Raw genomic sequence first — 13591 nt, 5'->3', positions numbered from 1 at the left:
GTTTCATCTTTTCTCACAGCTGAATAGGATTCCGCTGTGTATACACACCGCATCTTCTTTATCTGCTCATCTGTCACAGGGCACTTGGATGGTTTCCATAGCTCAGCTATTGTAAATAGCACTGCAATGAACACAGGTGTGCATATATCTTTTCAGCCTTGTATCTTTGTGTTCTTCTATTTTTAAAATTTTGAGAAAGTTCCACAGGGACTAGAATGATTCACATTCTAGCCAATAGTGCACAAGGATTCCTTTTGCTCCCCACCCTCTCCAGCACTTATAGTTTCTGGCCTTTTTGATAGTGCCTGACCCATCTTTTCCTGTGGACCTTTGAGTGTGCTCCCCAAAAGCAGGATTCATGCCTTGTTCATCTCCACGGTCTCTACCCTTAAACTCTTGGTAATCTCTTAAAGATGGACAAGAAGCAGAGTAGTTCTTTACCCGAGGTCTTCCTTTTCCTTCCCTCTCCATTCAACTTGAAAATCAAATTTTCATCACTCCTTTGGCCATTTTATTGCTTTGTGTTTTATATTTTAAGTTCCTCCTCTGTTTAAAATTTTATTTATTTATTTATTTACTATAGTAAGAGAACCAGAGTATCGCTCTAGCATATGAAATACCAGGGGTTGAACTTGGGACCTCATGCTTATTAAGTCCAGCATTTTAGCCATTATTCCACCTCCCAGGCCACAATTTTCTTGTTTTTAATTAATTTATTTATATATTTTAAATTAAAGAGAGAAATTGAGAGGGAAAGGGAAGATAGATAAATAGATAGACGGAGAGAGACACCTGTAGCCCCACTTCATTGCTCGTGAAGCTTCCCCCCTGCAGGTAGGGACCAGGGGCTTGCACACGTTAATGTGTGTGCTTACCTGACTGTGTCACTGCTCAGGTCCATTTTCTTACTTTTTAAACCAGTTTCTTTCCTATAAATCCATCTCTTACATAAACTCAGATTAAAAACTCCAACTTGCCCAAGGCTAAGCCCTCAGGGGAGAGAGAAGGCAAGGTTGGTGGCAGGGATCAGTGACAGGGATGACATCAAGTATCAGTAGGAGTGAGTGCAGTCAGCAGTTCAAAGCCTCTGCACTCAGGGTGGGCCCTGAGACTCCTCCACTCCCACAGCCCCACAAAGCCTGGATGCCCCTTATATCCCAGTGGCAATTCAAGCCTGAGTCAGATCATCAAGCCAAGCACCAGCAGGAATGACACTTAAGTTGGGCAGATATTTTCATGTCCACATCCCATTAAATCCCAGGCCAATCTGGGAGTGGAGTGGAATTTGGTGACGTTTACAGGTCAAGTGGTGAGATGCTGGGAGAGGGACTGCAAGATTGTGCCTTGACCAAGGGGCACACAGCAAGGCTGAGATGAGAACCAGCTCTCCCTGCTTTTCCATGGCTCACAAAGCAGACCTCCAGGGTGCAGCAGAGACACCCGCTTCACACCAACCTGCTTGACCTGCAAGTCCAGTGCTCTGCCTGCTGTGCCACCTTCTGTACAGCAAAGTTTTATGTCCAAATGGGGCTCTGGGTCATGACTCTGAAAAGCCCTCTTCCCCTACCTCTGCCACTCAGAGTTGGAAGGGGCATTCAGAACCCCTCAATCCAGCCTGTATTCCCCAGCTCCTTAAGTTATAGCTGAAGTAACTGAGCTGAGGTGGAGAAAATGCCTCTGCATTTAGTAAGACCTGCCATCCCAACCAGACCCTTCATATCCTCAGCTATTTAGTGCTCACAGCACCCCAACAAGGCAAATGTGCCTTCCCATTACTCACATGAAAAGGGGTTCTAGCCAAGCTGAGCCTCCACACTTCTACAACCTCAATGGCCAGAAGTGGGGGGGAGCTTCTACATCAAAGCTACCAGCAGCAATTCACTGATCCGTGTTGTACAGAGACCTCTTTTGTCTACGAAAAATAATAATAATTTAGCAGGTGTGTGTGTATGTGTGTGTGTGTGTGTGTAGTGTGTGTAAAAGCACAACTAAACTACTGTTCTTATCTAGAGAGGATGATCTCATGAAAAGCACATGATTTCAGAAGCTGTGTGGCCTCTCTTCCTCCTCCTCCCCCTCCTCTTCCTCTTCTTTCTCCTCCTCCTTCTTTTTCTCTATTCCTTTCTCTCCCTCTCTCTCTATCTCTATCTCCCTTTCTCTCCAGTAGAAGTTGAAGAATTAGGTTCTGGGTCACATGTCAAGGCCTAAAGCACCCTAATGAATAATGATCAGAACCCACAAGATTAGGTGCAAGTTCAGGTGAGAACTACCCTAGAAGGAGGTGTTGGGATGGTGTCCTTGGAAGCCCCTCAAGATCCCAGGACCAGGGCACCTGTTAATTCATGTTAATTGACTGCTAGCTAAGTCCTATGATGGACTTGCTTACCCTCCAATTCTAGCCAAACACTACAAATTGCAGAAATTAGGCCAGTCTCCCAGTGTGGAGAGCAGAGGATTGAGGAGGGAGAACATGGTCAAAAGACACCCAAAGTGAGGAGATGGGCAGAGCTCAGAAATAGCCATCATTCACAGTGAGATGCTGGGTCAGTCACTACCATGGGCTTGGGGGAATGTGCAAGAACTCCTTGGGGGGGGGGGGCAGAACTGCTTAGGCAGGGAACCTGAAATAGACACAAGTCAGAAGAGGCCAAAACCATCAAACAATGAAGGAAGCCCAGTCTCTGAACGCATGCTGGAAAAGTGGGAAACTTTTGGTCACCATTCAAGAGGAAAATGAACCCTCAGGAAGCAAATGGCTTCCTTAAGACCCCTGCTCTTGTGGCCCCCTCGTCTCAGCCTCCTTGCTTCTCACTAGAATCAGAGCCCCTCTGTGCTGGAGTTTGTAATGGAGTTCCCTCAGCTGCTGTCTCCTCACCACTCAATCCCTGGCTCCACCATCTTGCCCTGAGAGCCAGGCCTCTGCAGGCCATCCAGTACTGACACACGTCTCCCCATTAACACAGCTCTGATTGACTTTTTACTTCTCTGCTTGTCCAAGCAATAACTAGGATCCTTTCCCTCATATTAAGCAGCTGCTGTCATCACCAATTCACGGCTCTCCTAATCACATTTCTCCTTCTCTTTATTCTGGAGGCAGTTTTCTGACAAGTCCGCTGTCTCCATTTTTGAAGGTGTTGGAGACAAGGATGGAGTGGGGTAGCTTTCTCAGTTCATGCACCAGCTTCTCAGGTGGTGGCTTGGTCCAGGATGGAATAGGTCCCAGCCTATCTTCCTGCAGTAAAACTAGGAGACACCATCATATAGCCCCCAATTTGTCTTTCCCTGATGCCTGAGTCCCCTTACAGGAGAGTCAGCCCTTTGAAAAGAGTACACTAGAAATACAAATGGCCCTGAAATTATTATCTAGACTGTCACTGTGATTTCCAGCAAATGTTTGTGTAGTCCTTGCCACTGTTCCCAGCACTCTCAGCAGCTACCACCTAGAAATTACATTTCTCAGCCCCCTCACCTGCTGGTACTGGAAGCCACTGTTGGAGACAGGTGAGAGAGAGAAGAGAAGCCAAGGTATTTCTCCCCTCCCTCTAATATGGGGTGTCTCTCTGTGTGGTCTTATCTCTGCTAGTGCCTCTCTTTCTCTAGTGGGTCCCCTCTACATAGCTCTTCCTTTCTCAGTTTTCCCTAACTCGGTAAATACCACACACTCAAATCAGAAACCTGAACCCCAGCCTTAGTTATCTTTCCTGTGCTTCCAATCTTCCACCAACTCCAATTCCAAGAATCTGTCTTGACTCCTTGGTTTCCATGACCATCATCATCTCTCCCATGCCTGTGCCCTCCTCGCTGATATCTTTGCTTCTTTTCTTGCCTCCCTGTAACCCATGTTCTGCACAGCACCCAGAATGGTCTCTTAAAAGCAATGCTTGCAACCCAAGAACAACCTCACTCAGTCTGTTAGACAAGCAATTTGCCCATCTTAGCCCCCTGCTAGAACTACAGCTTCAACTCCAGGCTCTAACTTATGCCAGAGCTGAGTAGTGCTCTAGTCCTCTCTTTTTTTTCTCTCTTCCTCTCCCTCTCCCCCCTCTCTCTAACACACATAACACACACACACACACACACACACAGAGTAAACATGTAAACATTTTAAAATAAATTAAATGAATAAAAACAAGTTTTGTTGTTTGGGGAAGATGGCTCAGCTATAGAGTACATGCTTTGCATGATTGGGTTTCATCTAGTACTGCAGAGGCTAGGTTCATGCTCTCGTCTCCCTCTTTCTCTCTCTCACACACTAAATAAATAATATGTTTAATTTCTTTATTGGGAGATTTTTTTGTTGCCCTTGTTTTATTGTTGTAGTTATTATTGTTATTGATGCCATCATTGTTGGATAGGACAGAGAGAAATGGATAGAGCAGGGGAAGACGGAGAGGGAAAGAGAAAGATAGACACCTGAAAACCTGCTTCACCGCTTGTGAAGGGACTCCCCTGCAGGTGGGGAGCTGGGGGCTCAAACCAGGATCCTTATGCTGGTCCTTGCGTTTTGCGTACCTGTGCTTAACCCCCTGCGCTACCTCACGACTCCTGGGAGATTAATGTTTTACAGTCGACAGTAAATACAATAGTTTGTACATGCTTAACATTTCCCAGTTTTCCACATAACAATACAACCCCAACTAGGTCCTCTGTCACATTTCCAGGACCTGTACTCTGCCCCACCCCCCATACCCCAGAGTCTTTTACTGTGGTGCAATATACCAACTCCAGTTCAGGTTCTACTTGTGTTTTCTTTTCTGATCTTGTTTTTCAACTTCTTCCTGAGAGTGAGATCATCCCATATTCATCCTTCTGTTTCTGACTTTTTTCACTTAACATGATTTCTTCAAGCTCCATCCAAGATGGGCTGAAAATGATGAAATCACCATTTTTAATATCTAAGTAGTATTCCATTGTGTATATATACCACAACTTGCTCAGCCACTCATCTGTTGTTGGACATCTGGGTTGCTTTCAAGTTTTGGCTGTTACAAATTATGCTGTTATGAACATAGGTATACACAAATGTCTTTGGATAAGTGTGTTGGGTTCCTTAGGATATATCATAGGGTAGCCTTCTGAGAGTTTTCCAGACTGCTCTTCAAGGGTTTGGACCAATTTACATTTCCACCAGCAGTGCAGGAGGGTTCCTTTGACCCCACAACTCCTCCAGCATTTGCTGCTGTTACCTTTTCTGATGTATGACATTCTCACAGGAGTGAAGTGGTATCTCATTGTTGTCTTTATTTGCATTTCTCTGACAATCAAGACTTGGAGCATTTTTTTCATCTGTTTCTCAACATTTTAGATCTCTTCTGTGGTGAATATTCTGTCCATGTCCACTCCCCACTTTTGGATGGGGTCATTTGTTTTCTTGTTGTTGAGTTTGGCAAGCTCTTTATATATTTAGGTTATTAGCCTCTTGTCTGATGTATGGCATGTAAAGATCTTCTCCCATTCTGTGAGGGGGCTCTTGGTTTGGATAGTGGTTCCTTTTGCTGTGAAGAAGCTTTTTAATTTGATGTAGTCCCATTGGTTTATTCTTGCCTTAGTCTTCTTTGTAATTTGATTCATTTCACTGAAGATGTCTTTAAAATTTATGCAGAAAAGAGTTCTGCCAATATTTTCCTCTAAGTATCTGATAGTTTCTGGTCTAATATCTAGGTCCTTGATCCACTTAAAATTTACTTTTGTGTTTGGTGAAACATAGGGTTCAGTTTCATTCTTCTGCATGTTTCAACCCATTTTTCCAACACCATTTGTTGAAGAGACTCATCTTTCCCCATTTAATAGTCTGGGCACCTTTGTTAAAGATTAGATGTCCATAGGTGTGGGGGTTTACTTCTGGGCTCTCAATTCTATTCCAGTGGTCAGTTTGTCTATTCATGTTCCAGTACCAAGCAGTTTTGATGACAATGGCCCTATAATACAATTTGAGATCTGGGAGTGTGATGCCTCCAGTTCTGTTCTTTCTTCTCAAGGTTGTTTTGACAATTCTAGGTCTTTTCTGGTTCCAGATAAGAATTTGTACCATTTGTTCTATTCTCCTAAAAAATGTGGTTGGCATCTTGATGGGGATAACATTAAATTTGTAGATGGCGCTGGGCAGTATTCATTCATTCATTCATTTTGATGATGTTAATTCTTCCAACCCATGAACATGGAATATTTTCCACTTCTTTGTGTCTTTTTCAATTTCCTTGAGAAATGACTCATAATTTTCAGTATACAAGTCTTTCACTGGTGAGCTGGAATGGTCTAGAACTGTCAGCTTGATGGACAGCACCCCAAGCTCCAAGAAGCCCCCAGGTGCCCATAGGCCAGAAGAGGTGGGGGGAAGTGGTAGAACTAAGCAAACTCCACTGTTGAGGTCCTGAGGGCACACCCCTTTCACTGCAGTATGAAGAGACATGGAATAAGCAATGTCACCACTGGACCCAGTTGCCTGGTAATCAGTGTTCTGCATGGAAAGGCAATTAAAGCAAGAATTAAAAGGCCATAGCATCATTTAAAATCTAATAACACGGCTGGCCTGAAATGTGTCCTCGGTCCCTGGGGAGGGTGGAGGTGCGATGTGGAGAGCTGCTGAGGGCAGAGGGATGAGGCAACAAGGGAGAAAAATGAAATGGAAAGGGAAAAGATGGTGGCATGGGTAGGGGTAGGCTTCCCAGCTACCCCGTGGAAGCCCTCCATGATGACACTGGCTTTCCTTAAGAAATTCCATCCTCTGGAGATGTCAAGAGCTTCCTGCCATCTCGTGGCATTCATCATTGATTTCTGGCTCTCCATGTTTCCTTCTCTATGATTTTATGTCCTGCAGGGGTGACTATGTCTGTCACTACCCCCATCTGTATCCAGCACAAAGCAATGCTGGGTGGGTGATGATTAATCACTCATTGCTTTGTTCATTGCATGAATCTTGTAACAAAGTGCTACCCTGGCCCCTTACTATCTCCCCAAAAGCCTAAAATAAGAATGATGAAACCCATAACCCTCATGAACTCTTATGCTCAACACAAAGCACATCAGTTTGTCCACCCCCCTAATGCTGCCCCCCCGTCTTTGTTCCTATTATCTAAAAAGATTCATCAGGTTCCATAATGAAAACTCTGAATTTGCTTCTCATTCCTAAGAAACCCAGAGAATTTCTAATCTGCTAAAATGATGTTAACTCTTTTCACATCAAATAAAGCCCTCCTGCAGGTAATCTTCCTGTCACAAGCTGACTGCCTTGATGTGACTTGGAAGTGAGTGGGGATACTTGGTTTCCTTTCATTTTCCATCCTTCTTTGTAAAATCCTAAACCAGGAGGTTTAGCTCCAGTTTGATTGGAGCTGTTCTTGCAATTTATGCCTCCAGTCCCTTGGGAGCTTACATGTGTCTATTTTAAATAAATTCTCCCTTTTTTCTCTCCCTTTCACAAAGAACAACTGCAAATCTTCTCTAAGGATAGATTTTCTTTGGGGTGGAATTCAGTTCTGACAGTCAAACACTCATGAGATAGGCTCTGAGTGAATAATGATTAGATGAGTTAGCTCTGTTACTGGGGCGTGCCTGAGACCGGGGGATGCTCTCTCAAAGTCCTGCAGTGTTTGGGGCTGCCATTTCCCCCAATAACTTAGTTGCACTCTCAAGAAAAACAGTATTCTAAAAGGTGAGAAAGGAGGGCTGGGGAGATAGCATAGTGGCTATATAAAAAAACTTTCATGCTTGAAACTCTGAGATCCCAGGTTCAATCTCCAGCAACACCATAAATCAAAGCTGAGCAATACTCTGACATTTCTCTTTCTCACACTCTTTCTTTTGCTTCTCTCATTAACATAAACAAATAAATAAAATATTGGGAAAGGTAAGAGTAATGGTCACAGACACAGAAGGGAAGAATGAGTTGTAAAACCCATCTTAAGGGCTGCTCTGTCAACCTCATTTTAAATCCAGGGAAGAGAAACCAGGTTTGCTGATTTCTAACCCGCTCCCTTCAAGTTCATCTTGTCGGTGCCCTGATCCCCTGGCATAAACACAAGGTGCTTCTCCCTGCTTACCTTATAGTGCAAGGACCTAAGGTACACGCATATTGGTGGCATGCCCAGGTCTCTGTTCAGCTGGATGTCAGGGAAGGAGCTGGAGCTGGGAATGGCTCTGAACACCAGAACCAAGCAGCAGACTATCTCAAATCTTGGGTAAACTGATCCTCTTCCACCATCCTGCATGGTTTCTTGGGCCCTGCCACCTCCCCGCTACTTAGCTCTAGCCCAGAACCACAGCAGTGGAATCTTCCCCTTCCCGGTCTCTTGTGCTGGTGGGAAGAAGCCATTGTCACTGCCACAGCTGTTAATGGAAGAAGCTGTGTGCAGCCTGCTGCTCCCATTAGCAGCTGCTGGCAGCCCCCCAAATCCATAATCCATCAGCCCAGCAGATGTGGGGAAGTCAACGAAGGAGACTCACTGATGCAACGGGAGAGAAAAAGTTTGGACAGCTAGCTCCTTTTACCCAGCTCTAGCCTGGGTTAGGCTGACATTTGAAACAATTCTGTCTCCCATGCACACAGTGTAGAGGCTCTACCAAGACTTTTCTCCTTAAACATGAAAGCTCAAATTTTTCTCTACTACAGGCTTCCTTAATCATTTATGAAAATGTGTCAGCTGTCCTTGCTTCCTCCTTGAGGGCCTCCTGCCCTCAAATCAGGGAGCTGTGAGCTGCCCTTCGCAGAGGAGGCAGAGAGAAAGGAGAGAATCTGGCTTATGAGAGACCAGCTTCTTCTTGTAATTAATTCATCACTTCCAAAGCCATCTGCTTTCTCTTCACACACATCCGTTATCTCCACAAAAGTGTGTGTGTGTGTGTGTGTGTGTGTGTGTGTGTGTGTGTGTGTGTAAAATTCAATTAAAAGGAGACCTAGTATCACCAGCTCAATTCACAGAAAGAACAGGAAAAAAAAGTCCCAGTGTTATCCATCCCACAGACCTATCTCTTAGCATCACATCCTGTGCCTGGGGAAGAAGTTATGTGACCTCTTCTTGAAGTTTTACAACTGCTATTTACATGATAAGACCCCCATAAATAGAAAGGGAACCCAGAAGCTAACGGGTGACTGGAGAGGATTAACCACCTGGGGAAGTATTGATCAGGAAGTCGGCAGGAATGCTATTGCAAAATTCAGCCAAGTTCCCAAGTTCCATGCATGCTGTCAATAGTCCATGAGACTGAAACTAAAAAGAAAGCATTTTATTGGATTGTTTCAGGACCAGAAGACTGGGTTGTTGGGGCACATTGAATGAACTCAACAGGAAATTGGAGATGCAGGAATGCTAATTCAAGTAGCAGACACACCCAAGAAACTCAACAAATTGAGAATCCATTCTGGATGGACTCTGGCCCTGTCAGCAGCCTTTCCTTTCCACTTGCGCTATTTCTATACTAGGGGGTTACTGGTACACAGCCTCTGCTGCACATCTTGTCTCAATGAATCACTTATGAGTCCTGGAGAAAAAAACAAAAAAAGACACTGAGCCATAGAAAGAAAAGAATAAAAATACCCCACAGGGTCGCCAAAGCCCGTGTCCCCTGATCGAGGTCATAGTTGTTGCCTAAAATACACCTCTCAGTGTTTGCTTGCCCTAGTTTTAAATGTCATCACCATCAACTAGTATTTTTGCTCCCCAGCCCAGCTGCACACCTCTAAGAGGCCCTGTGAGGGTCATCAAGGACTTTGAAGGTGGGGCAGCAACTCTCCCTCCCCTTCCCCACTGTTGCTGTCCTTGAGAACCTGGATCTTTGCCTCTCCTTGGCCTTTGCTTAGCAGAAGCCATGCACATTTCATCGCCACCAGTGTTCTAGGCAAGTCAATCTTTTAAAACCTTTCATTTTCCATTTTTATGCCTTAGGCTTTGGCATACCCAGCAAATCTTGGGCTTTTCCAGCTCCTGTGAGCTCCATCTTCCTCTACCCACCATCCTCTACCTCTTTGAAGGAACCATCTGGAAACTGGGCTGCCTTGCCACCACCCCCCAACTCCCTCCAAGTCAGTTTTCCTTCTCTGCAGCCCCTCATGCCTTCCATCCTGAGTCGTCTGGGTCTCGATGACGTAGTCTTCTCCCAGCTTGCTGCTCCAATCTCCAACACCTCCTTGTACTAGGTCTCTGTCCTCTCTGATATTTGCTACATCTTCCAATTTAGTATCATCAGCAAATTTCATTAACATGCCATCACCTCCCTGTTCCAGGCCATTAATGGAGATGTTACAGCAGTAGCTGGTCAATAATATTTTCAAGGTTATGAGTAGAGGAGCACTAACTGGCCAAAACCTCTGTCCATGATGGGGGGGAAGATATTCAAGTGCCCACATGGGATCTGAGTCATTTCCTTGGAATCTGATGAACTTCCTTTCCCAGAGCTGTGCAAGGCTTTGGTGCCTCCCCTGCACCTTGGCCAATGCACATAGCAGCAGACACAGCAAATGATGCCTTCTTTTCATTTCTGTCCAGTTCCTAGCAGGAGGAACAGCCACTAATTGAGTACTTACAGGGAGAATTGGTGTACATGGCAAAGACAGAGTGGAGACTATTAGGCTTGTTATTCACCCATCTCTCCATGTTTGAAGCACTCACCATGATCGTGATAAACTCAGACCATGGGCCTAAAGTAGAGAGAAGACACATTCCTGGTGAGACAATTCCTGAAGCACCAGCCCTGGAGATGTGCAGCAAGGGGCTGGAAGGCAAGCTTCCTCACTTGCAGCTCATGTTGCTAACACTGTGACCCATGGCAAGCTTTGTGACACCCCCTGTGAGTCCACATTCCCCTCTGCAGTATGAGGAAGAGCCCGTTGTGGTCCCTGGTTTGCCTTCTGTCCACAGAAGACTGCAGATATCACACTCTAATGCTGCAAATCACTGGGATCAAAACTGTGGAGCAAACTGCTCCAAACTGTGGGAGCAGGCTAGGATAAAGCTCTTCACGCCCAGAAAATTGACCCCAGGTTATTTACTGCTCCCACTGCATCTTTTTCTCCTATCTCTCACTACAGACCCAACTTGGGTTTAGAGACTCCTAATCATCTTGCAGAGTGTCTTGAAGGCATCTCTGAATCAGAGCCCAATCTGGTCTCGCAAATGCAGGGCACCAAACTCAAAGCCCTGGTGGGGAAGAGAGGCAGGAATCAGCTCCAAGTTCTCTCCTGTGTTTGCTAAATGGCCTAACCTACCCTCTATAGCCCTATCTGGTCCAGGTGTGACCTCTCCAAATGCAAGTGCACACGAGACCAACTTGTTCAGACTGTGCTGTGCTCAGACACCTCATCAGATGAGGGCTGAGGGAGAGGACGGCAGGTTTGTAGAGTTTGTCCCTGTTCAGGGACTTCCCCAGTTGTTGGCATTCAGTTCCTTACTCATCAAACGTTTCAAAACAAGAAGCACAGGGTATTGAGAAGTTGGACTCCTAGGGACCTAGTGGTGGTGCATCCAGTTAATTGTTCATACTACCATTTGCAAGGACCCTGGTTTGAGCCCCCATTCCCCAACAGCAGGCGCTTCACAGAAGCAGATGCTTCACAGGCGGTGAAGCAGGTCTGCAGGTGTCTATCTTTCTCTCCCCCTCTCTGTCTTCCCCTCCTCTCTCCATTTCTCTCTGTCCTATCCAACAACGATGAGACATTAATAACAACAATAATAACTACAACAATAAAACAGAAAGGACAACAAAAGGGAAAAATAAATAATTTTTTTTTAATGAAGAGAAAAAAATAACATCCAGAGCAGTGAATTTATAGAGCCAACATTGAGCTCCAGTGATAAACCTGGAGGGGAAAAAAAAAACAGAATTTGGACTCCTGAGCTTGGTCCTGGACCTTTCATTTTAATACCTGTTGTTTCACCTCAGATCTCCCACCTAGAAAACAGAACTGCCACATGGACCTTGTAAGGTCTGTGTGAAGTTTTTTTGTTTTGTTTTAAAAAGCTGTTATATGTGATGTCTGGAAATTATTTATTACAGATCAAACAATACAATGTCCTAGACACAGTCAAGGTCAGCAAACTTTTTTCTTTTTCTTTTTTTCTTATTTTGCCCCCAAGGTTATTTCTGGAGCTCGGTGTCTACACCACGAATCCACGGCTCCTGGAGACCATTGTTTCCCCTTTTGTTGCCCTTGTTGTTCCATCATTGTTGTGGTTATTATTCTTATTGTTGTTGTTGCTGTTGTTGGATAGGACAGAGAGAAATGGAGAGATGGGGAAGACAGAGAGGGAGAAAGATAGACACCTGCAGACCTGCTTCACCACCTGTGAAGCGACTCCCCTGCAGGTGGGGAGCCAGGGGCTCAAACCGGGATCCTTAAGCTGGTCCTTGCACTTCGCGCCATGTGAGCTTAACCCACTGCGCTACTGCCTGATACTTTCTTTTTATTTTTTTTTCCACCATAGGCTCAGTGCCTACACTATGAATCCACTTCTCCTGGAGGCCTTCCTCCCTACTCTTTTTTTTTTTTTAATTCTTTTTATTTGACAGGACAGAGAGAAATTGAGAGGGGAGAAGGAGTTAGACAAGGAAAGGGAGAGACACCCGCAGACCTGCTTCCCACTCATGAAGTTCCCCTACTACAGATGGACACCAAGGAACCCCAGTCCTTAAACATGGTAATGTGTGTGCTCTACTGGGTGTGCCACTGTCCAACCCCCCTAGCAAACTTATGCTACAAGGTCCAGAGAGTAAGTATTTTAGACTTCGTGACAGTCACAATATTCAGCTGTGCTGCAGTGGCCCCAAAGCAGCCATAGACACTACTTAGATGAACAACAGTGTCTGTGTTCCTGTAATATAAGCAAAGGAATTTGAATTCCATACAAACTTATGTATTGATAAATCCTACTCTCCTTTTGATGTTTTTTTGATTTTTAAAATGTAATAACTACTTTTAGAGTGGCCCAGTGGATAAAGCAATAACCCCTCAAGCATGAGGTCCCAAGTTCAATCCTTGGTAGCACAGGTGTCAGGATGCTCTGGTTCCCTTGCCTTCTTCTCCTCTCACTCTTATTAATAAATAAATCTTAAAAAGAAAAAACTAGGGAGTTGGGTGGTAGCACAGAGGGTTAAGCGCAAGGACTGGAGTAAGGATCCCAGTTCGAGCCCCCGGCTCCCCACCTGCAGGGGAGTCACTTCACAAGTAGTGAAGCAGGTCTGCAGGTGGGAGAACTGTGGTGGTTTGTAATGGAGGAACTTGGGATTCAGAACTCTGGTGGTAGGAATGGAACTGTGTGGAATTTTATCCCTGTTGGCACATAATTTTGTAAATCAGTATCAAATCACTAATATAAAGAATTAAAAAGAAAGAAAGAAAGAAAGAAAGAAAGAAAGAAAGAAAGAAAGAAAGAAAAGAAAGAAGTGGTAGGCCAAATTTTGGAGCTGCAGGGACACATTCTACCATCAGAGCTGGGCAGCCAGGGTGCTCCTTCCTGGCTACAAATTGTTTTCCTCTGCCAAGGTCTGCAACTCATCTTTAAAGTTCTCTTGAAATGGAGCCTGTAGACTTCAATCAGGTCAAGGTTAAGGGTCAACAACTCAGCTCCAAACCCTGGCGACTACTGTTCTAATTAATTCT

Source organism: Erinaceus europaeus, chromosome 4, assembly GCF_950295315.1.
Source record: "Erinaceus europaeus chromosome 4, mEriEur2.1, whole genome shotgun sequence".
Taxonomy (NCBI): domain Eukaryota; kingdom Metazoa; phylum Chordata; class Mammalia; order Eulipotyphla; family Erinaceidae; genus Erinaceus; species Erinaceus europaeus.
Note: the sequence above shows the minus strand (reverse complement) of the source record.